We start from the raw sequence: 9,502 nt of genomic DNA, 5'->3' as shown, positions 1-9,502 counted from the left end.
GCACCCTGAATTGCACTCCCTCCAATTGCCACCAAAAACCCCAAAAGTCATTAAATCCAACCCCCCTATCAATTTACTAGCCTAAAATCTTTATTCTTAATTGGTCAGCCTAATCATATTGAAAGATCTACCGAATCTGACCCGAGAGAGCCTTCTCATACCTCGTAGGGCTAGCTACGAGGTGAAATGGTTTGATGTAGCCTTGAAGGTTTACCTTCCTCAGCCTAGGGTGAAATCTCAAGCGCTAACACTACCCAAATCAATCAACACTATTACCTTTTTCTTCTTGATATATCCTTCTATCTTGATAGTTTGAGGAGTGGTAATTCCGACCAATGCATTACAAGATATGGTCGGATTCAATTCTTCTTTCTCTAGGGTTTGTTCTTGGTGTGTATCATCTTCTGTTGATGTTTCTTGTTCCTTTTCTTCTTCCTCTTCACAATCTATGTAAAATAATTTCTTCTTAGCACACTTATGACCTTTAGTGTATTTTCTATCACAACTGTAACAAAGCCATTTTTCTCTTTTTTCTTCCAATTGTCGTGGTGTCAACCTTGTAGGTTGTGGAAGGCTAGGGGCAACAACACTTCCATCTTTATAGTTGTGAGTGGTAGGCTTCCTTGTTTCCATAATTTTGCTTTCAATATTTTTTGCCAACCTGAATGCCTTCTCCAATGAATCAAGTTCCCAAAGGCGAACCTTATGTTGGATGTTATCTTTTAAATTCCATATGAACACATCGAACATATGCTCCTCTAGAATATCTTTTACCCTTATATTCAATTTTTGGAAGTCCTCAATGTGCTCCACCATCAAACCCTTTTGTTTGAGATTTATCAATTTTCTAAAATAGATTTTGTTTTTTGTATCCTCATAATGTGCTATCATTTCTTCCGTAAAAATTTCCCAAGTGACAATTTTTTTATGAGAGCAAAGCCATCGATACCATACAAACTAATTGGGCTCCAAATATAAAGTTGCAATGCATACCTTTTGTGTGTTTTGCACATTATGGGGATCGAAATATTGCTCCATCTATAGTATCCATGTTACGGGATCCTTGCCATCAAACTTCCTGATATCGATCTTTGGAACATTGTGGGTCTTCAATCCAATGTTAGAGTCTATGAAGTCGTGACTAACATTTATTTTGTTCTCATCATGAGTTTCCTTTACTACCCTTTCGCCATTAGTAAGCATTTCTTGTAGCAACTTTGTCAAATCTATCTTCAAATCTTCCATGTTGCCTTCAATTTTTGCTTCTATACCATCTATCTTATCTTCCATGCCATCCATCTTATCTTCCATTCCATTCTTTAAACCATCTTTCTTAGCTTCAATTACTTTTTGTGAGAGTGAAATTTGTTGCACTTGGTCTTGTAATTTTGATATATCATGTTGCATTTCTTCCTCTTCTTCATGTGTCATAATATAGATTTCAGGTTGCTTACTAGGTGTTTCCATTTTCTTTCTTCGGGTCATCAATAAATGATAATTATGCTTCAAAATGTCCTTTGAATCACTTCAAACTACTTTCTCAAACAAGACTTAGAGAAATTTAAAAAAAAAAATCCTACACACCTTTTTTTTTTCCAATTTTGTATGAGCCCGATCTTGAAATGATTGTAACTCTATAATTTCGGATCTCCAAGTTCTGAAATTTCGACCTGTGATAGCCCTCTATGTCTTCTTTCCAACCCCGCAAGTCTGATCACAATTGGATTCCCAAAGAAATACTTATGCCCAATCTCCTACAATGACCTAATTATAGACTAGTTTGGTAGAGTGAACTTATACGACATGCCACGTGTCACTGTTTTGACCTTAGGTTCGGAAAACGATACCAAAAAAAATACAATCCGTCTTCTTTCTTTCTCTTTTTATGAAATTTGAATCAAATGCTCAGAGAGAATGTTACATTGATTTTCCCAAGGTCCCCTGTTTGGGATGTAAATCGGGATCCTACAAAAACCATAAATTCCTTAAATCATATCTTCGAACATGCAGCGAGACAGTATCTAAAAGTCGAACCTAAGGTTCAATGAAATTTCAGATCAAATGGGTTTTTTTTTAGCTTCTGAAACGTCACAGAAAAAAACGTTATAGCGAAAATTCCACAATGACCTGTTTGAAACAGCGAAACCCTAGAATCCAGAGCTCTGATACCAAATGTTATGCAACCAACTCACAAAATAAAATAAAAGATAGATCAACGACTTCAAAATAAGCCTCTTCAAGGGGGGAACCTCCTTCACATTACACAAATGAACAATTCTTTGATAATACAAATGACAAGACCTCCTTTATATATATAGGAGTCTAAGGGGTCACAATATAATTAGAGCCGACATAACAATAATAATGTAAGGGCACAATAATAACAATAGTGGGCTTCTATGGGGCAGCATAATAACAATATGGGGACAAAATGGGCACAAAAATAACAATAAGGGGTATAATGACAATAATAATAAGGGAATACACTAGTATTATAGGGGCCTAACATAGCCCATGTAGAAGCACTTGTAGGGGCTATAACATCAACAAGTTTGAGGCATATAAAAACTTTCACTTGCACTAGATGCATTAGCATTGTTATACATTTAGATACCTTTCCAATGGTGTAAGAACAACCTTAAACAAAGTTCATATGCACAATTTATACCATCTAGAAGTGACCTTCATATTTTGTCCACCACGATTCAAAAGGGTGCCATATTCACTCCCATTACTCATGGAAAAATAGTTATCCATGTGACCATGATGAAGAAAACTCTAGGAATGTCAAGTTGTAACTCATATTGAGGGTTGAATGGGTCAAATTTAACACCTAGTTGGCTATTGGGTTGTGTTATAACCGAGCCAATAGGAGGAAAAATGGTTCACTTCCCTTCTAGTGATTTTGTTCCACAGTAGAGCAAAGTAGTTGAGAGTGGATATAGAGAGGGTAGAAAAAAGAGAGTTAGTGTTCTGTAGTAACCCGTGAGCCACATCATTTAGGAGAATTGGATCCCTGCTGACACAAAAAATTGCGTTGGATGCATTAACAATGTACATAACAACTACACTAGATAACATCAAGGATTTGGCAGTAATGACAAGGTGACATAATGACATCTGAATTTGTTGGAGTAACAACAAATGGGAATCGTGGAGTAACAACATTTTGATGACCTAGAATAACAACATCTTGAAGAAGGTGTAGTAACAATATCGTATCAGGCGAGAGTAATATCCTGAAGACGACAAAGTAATAACATCTTGGGCTCGCTAGATCATCTTGTAAATGTTTTTGTTAGCATGCTATCAATAATAACATCTAAAACAACTATTTTCCTTTCAAATGCAAACAAAACTTAGTGGATTGGAGTGATACAAAGATCTATCATAATGGAATAAAAAAATAGGATATTAGATATAAAAGAGATGGTTATTAAGGATGAAATAGGAAAAAGGATCATTGAAAAGGAGATAAGTATAAGACGATTGATGAACCCGACATATATCCCCCAATTGAAGCAAATACATGTCCCATGCATACCACTGATCAATCTGACTCTTCCTTGGAGTGGGAGTGTTGTAGATGATGTTCTGTGAAGTCATAGGCATTTGCAGTATCATCCACAATAGCTCTGTAACCATTAGAAAAAATTGATTCCAGCAAGTAGATATTTGCATCTCTTGGGTTGAGCTTGTAGTGGTGTTGATATTTTTCCACAAGAAACCATATCAAGGGAAATTGTAGTTTAAGGCCAAGCCATTTAGGCCCACATCTTCTAATACAATCAATATACTTTGACCCTTTGGAGAGGGCTCGGATAAAATTAGGATAACAGTGATGTAATATCACCAATTTTGATTTTTCATTTAAGGGTATTAACAAAGTTTATTGGGGAAGTGCTAAGAATAACACAATTTTGTAATTTGGGCATTGGAGATATTTTTGGTGTATGGGACTTAAGAGAAATCAAAAATTACAACTCTAGTGGAATGTAGGGGTCACATGAGAAGGAAATTCAACCCGATGGAGCAATTCACACTTCCTAGAGGAGAGAGAAAGGGAAATGGGTTCGAACTAATAGAGAATGGGGGCCACCAAGGAGGAGATGGCAAACAATTATAAATAGAGCATGGAGGGTCTCATTTGGACATCTTGGATCATAGTTCTCTTGAGTTGTTAAGCCAAGACAACCTGTGTTGTTTAGCACAAGGATTTCCCAAGTGAGAATTCCACTCTACCTTCAGTGAACTTCGAGTGTCACCTTAGGAGAGCAGAGAGGAGTCCATTCAGGACTTTTCTAGAAGCTAAATTGCAGAACACACTTCAGTTGGTGCGTGCTACCAAGGGCGTAAAAGCAGAATTCATGGAGCTTCTTTGAGATTCCTTTGCTTTGGAGGGTGGTTTGGGAGCATTCTTGGGAGTTGAAGTGAAGGGAGTTTTGGGGGACTAATTTCTCCCAAATAGATAGTGCACAGGAATTTCAGGAGAGAGGTTGTGCAGGGGTAGAAGCAAGAGGAAAAGTGGGGAGTCTAGGTTAGGAGAGAAAGGGGAGTTATATAGGATAATTTAGCCAGGGTTGGGGGAAATTTCCAGTGGTAGATTTGGACTTAATTCAGTAGTATCAATTCCGTGGGGTGTTTTCTTGCCAAATTGGGCAATTCACACTTGTTGGGGGTCATAAGGGTTGGTGGATTCAACCCAAACCCTTTTTGGGTTTTTGTTGATTTATTGAGAGGAGTCTAGGGTTAATTTTACAAAAGTGTCTGAGCAGTTTAGAGGGCAGAAACACCAATTCTATTCTAGCAGTAGTAGTATTAATTCCCTAGGCAGTGCACATAATTTCTGGGAGTCATTTCCAACAATGGGATCTGTGATATTTTTCTTGGTTATTATGGGTTTCTAGTGAGTAGGCCACCTGCAAAGTTTCAATTCATTCTGGGCACTCTTCAAGGCAGATATTCTAGTTCCATTCAATAGCTAATAATAACATTTTCTGGGTAGGGCACAATTTTTAGTGGAGAACCTCTCCGACACTTTGGTAATTGTTCTCTCACCTGGGTTTGGGTAGCTTGTAGTAGAAAACCCAGGTTCTATCTTTCTTATCATCCAATGTACTCAGTTCCACACATTAATAAAATTTCTCAATTATTCACCCTACTTCTTGTGTTTTATTGACTCGTGCATGTGTGGTAAATTTTATTTGTTGTAGCTTAGTTCATGTATATGTTATTTTCTACAAATATCAATTTGGGATATTACAATGCTATCAGAGCATGATGTTGGCCAGTTGTGGGGAAGCTAGCAAGATCATGGAGGTTTTAGACATGCATGCACAATGACTGGTGAATTTGTGGACGCTCCAATGACGCAAAAGGAAAATAGTACACAAGGGATCATGGACGAGTTGGTGAGGTAAAACCAACAGGTCTTAAAGGGGATGCAAAAAATGATCGGAATGTTGATACATAACCAACAGATAATCCACACACATGCACACGTAGTCCAACAGAACAATACCCATGCCCAACCTAGCCGACCTACGATGCCTCATTTTCTAGATGAACCAGAGAAGGAGAGGAAACTAGACATCTTTGCAGATTTGATGAGGTTCTTTGTGGATAGGATTGATGAGTAGGAGGCGTTGGATTTTAGGATCAAGAGGGCTCTCTCATTTGAGGAGCATGAATTAGGTACTAGATCATCATATAGAGGAGGGCAATTAGAGGGTGAGACCAGGAGGAACTTCTACTGGTGGAGACCTGACTTTAGGTATCAAGAGCCTAAGGAGGTGGAGCATGAAGATGATGATGCACATGAGGAGCACATAGATATACCTAGAGTGATGCAGTAGTCACCCTTGTTGGATATTCCTTTGATAGCTCCGGTTGACAACTTGGTGGAGACAATTGAGCATACACCTATTGGGCCATTCGTTGAGGAGGTATCTATAGATGAGGCACCCAAATTTGTGACAGAGTTTCCAGATGATGACTGCCTACATCAGGTTGATTAGGTGCTAGGAGACACGAAGGTATCCATTGTTGATGAGGTACCAAGAGACATATCCACCATTGATGAGGTGTCTGGAGACACAGACCGGTTTAGAGATGTGACTGAGTTTTCAGATGATTTTCGCCCACAATAGTTTCATTAGTTCTAGGTCGACCTTCTAGTATTGAAAAAGAAGGCCATGACAATACGAGAGGCCATTCTATAACAGACCGAGGAGCTGGAGGGCATGAGAGCAGTTTTTGTTGAGTCAACGGCCAAACTGATTCACGTTGGGGAATGACTGGATTCCCTAATGGTACAACTAGGGTACACATTGGAGCATCAGAGCAACCCTCTTCAGACATACATAGATGGGGCTTGTAACACTAGTAGGTTGCCTCTATACATATGACAAGGAGAGGCAGAGTCACCTCGATAAATTTTATGTATTAACCAGGATGGTGAGATGAGGTGACATGAGCTTTGTAGGGTGCAACATTCGCATGATGGAGGGATTGTTCTGTGTATGGGAGTTTGTGCATTCGCTTCCTCTCTTAGGGTTGGATGGTGACAGATTCTGAATTGGTACCCGATGGAGTGGGCTAGGATTATGGAGATGGTAGTAGAATGGGGTGAATCTCAGCAAGAGCTTCTAGACATTAGGGATACCGAAAACCCAAACTGGCATTGGGATCTAGGTGGGATTACCTATCGCTTACCATATATGTCGGTTGACTACAACATTGGTGGTATAGTTCACATAGCGGTTGAGCGCACACATTCAGTAGGGGAGTTTCAGTTAGCACTAGTGACCAATCAGTTTATGGACAAACCCCTTGGGTTGTCTTGGTATAGTGGTGGTACATGAGATCACAAGATGATCAACATACTCTGGCAAGAATTTGTTGGAGGTGGCATTAGCAGGCTACCAAATAGTGCCTTGTATGGGGCCGAGGGTTCTGCCCAGTTATGTGGGGCACACTGGTCATGAAGGAGTAGCACAGTGATGGCTTCACCATTGGTACATCAGGGGATTCACCTCTCGTGTCTCTCAGGGACAATTTGGAGGCAAGTCCCATGCATCAGAGGGTATGGTGATGTGACAGTGGAGGTAGAGATACTGACAGGATGTGGGCTGACGTGTATTGTCTTAGATTTAGATCATGGAATCCAGTGGCATGTAGCAACATACAACGCTGAGAAGTGTTTTGCAGGTTAGAATAGTGGTGCATGGATTTACATCATGGAGTAGGAGGAGCGACTCGTATCACATTGATTACACACAAGGAGGGTTAGGTACAATGACACATGCAGGACATATGATAATACATGATGACACAAAAATAGTAGGGTGTATCTAGTGGTGTACAGGGATAGGCCGCAGTGTACTGTGGCATGCTAAGGAGTACAACGATACTTAGTAGTATGCAGGGGCATATGGTGTTGTACAATAGGGACACCAGGGATACCTTTAGGTGTAGTTCACCCAGAATCAATGAGCACGTGGATGGGCGACATTTGATGGTATCCATAGGGAATCACATGTTGTTATGTGGACATAACCCTCTTGTGGACAATAGAGATATCCCTAGGCTTCAAAGAAACCTGGTAACAAACAATCAATAATTGTTACCTTTCTATAGACTATGATTGATTGAAACCAATATGATGGTAGAGGCCAATTACCATTTAAACATAATGATTGATGAATTCCCTTTTAGAGATCTCGTTCATCTGCTCCTTGATGCTTCAGAGATCTTCCCGTCGTTCCCCACAACTTCTCCATAACATCCTAAAGGAGATCTGCATTGAAAGAAACAAACAAGAGATCAAAGCATCCAATATATAATTATGGGATAAATGGAATAGTCAACCAATCATATACCATAAAATTTTCAATATGCAATCAAAATCTATGTAGGTGGTCAGCAAATCCTACAAATTATATCAAGATAGATGTAATTGAGGAAGAACAATTTCCTTATATTCATAAAATGGAGAATAACCTTACAACCACGTAGCCTTGATGTTGCAAGTCCCTTCCCACAATCTCCAACCCTCTCCTTGAATGAATAGCCTTCCAACCTTAATCTTGTAGCATAAGTCTACTTCCAACAGTCCCCCTCAATCGTCAGGCGCAGGTTAGCTTTATAGGCCAAAGTGGGAAGTTTGGGATCCATTTTCCAAGGAATGAGATCCACTAATGGTGGGATAGGGATTCCAAAAAGAGAGGGAGATGCTCCATGATGGGAGGGATTAGTACTGAATAGGAAACCATTCAAAGCTTGTTGGTTGGGATAGATGCTACCAATAATGCTTCTAACTTTACTTTTTATTTTTACATGCGTTAATTCATGTTCGCATGTCACAGTGTAAGACAATGCGTACTTATGTGCAGTTCTTAATGGTCTTCTTTGCATATGCACATAAATTAACTAGGGAACTGCATAGGTATCCAAAAACAAGGTTTTTTACCATGGGATCTAGGAATTCCACTTTCTTTGGGATAATTTGGATTTGAACTTTGCAAGGTAATGCTCCGGGACACATTTGTGGATAGAGAAAGATCCAAACCGACGGTCATTTGCCTAATGTAACAAAATGACGTGTAACACATGCCTGCCCCTCTTCTACATCGCTTGCAGGCACAAATGATTTGATTACTGTCTATTGACACTCTAGGCACGAGCAACAGGGCACAAGGAGCTCACCTGAGATATTTGGATGGGACTTAGCACACCAGGGGAGAGACTTCTCAGCGGTGGCATTGGGTTAGGGTACGAGATGACAAGTACAGGTTTGGGGAGTGCATGGTTTGCTGCGTAGGTAGCGTATGTTCCACCATTGAGTTCACACTTAAGGGGATGCATGATTCATTTTGGGGGAGGCACTCCGAGGTGTCATAAGAGCATATAAAACAAGTGGTTGAACTTTCTTATGGGCGAATGTTTTGTCTCCAGGAAATATCAGAGTGTGCTTTCAAGAGATAGGATAACAGATGACACAGTGTGGTATGGTAGGCGTAGAGAAGTTTTTCATGCACTATATTGATTCATGATGAGTGGAATCTATATATAGATTATATGCAGTGAGTAGAGATGTGGGGAAGGTTGATTTTAGTAGTCATAAGGACTACACTGCAACAGATCTGGTTATGGGATCTAGGGATTCAGTTGGATAACAGGCTGCTCCATTTCATGAGGAGCGGGACCATAACAAATGGTGATCTAGTTCACCTTGGGGTTGATACACGAGGGATTGTTGATGCCTTCATTGCATGGCATGGAAATATTTTTTGGTTGTAGTTCAGGATTGGGATTAGCAATGGATGGTAGATATTGACATCATAAAGATACCTAGGCAGGATGAGATTGGCCTTTGTCGATATTTTTCCACCAGGTTTCAGTTGAGGAGGATATAATGTGCATGCGATGGGCAACTTGTTAGATTCAAAATGGTGTAGCGACATCATAGTGGAACCCTTTTAAGACTAGCATGGGACCCAAG

The sequence above is a fragment of the Pinus tabuliformis genome, chromosome 7 (genome assembly GCF_031772625.1).
Source record: "Pinus tabuliformis cultivar Carrire ecotype Pingquan chromosome 7, CPIR1, whole genome shotgun sequence".
Taxonomy (NCBI): Eukaryota; Viridiplantae; Streptophyta; class Pinopsida; order Pinales; family Pinaceae; genus Pinus; species Pinus tabuliformis.
Note: the sequence above shows the minus strand (reverse complement) of the source record.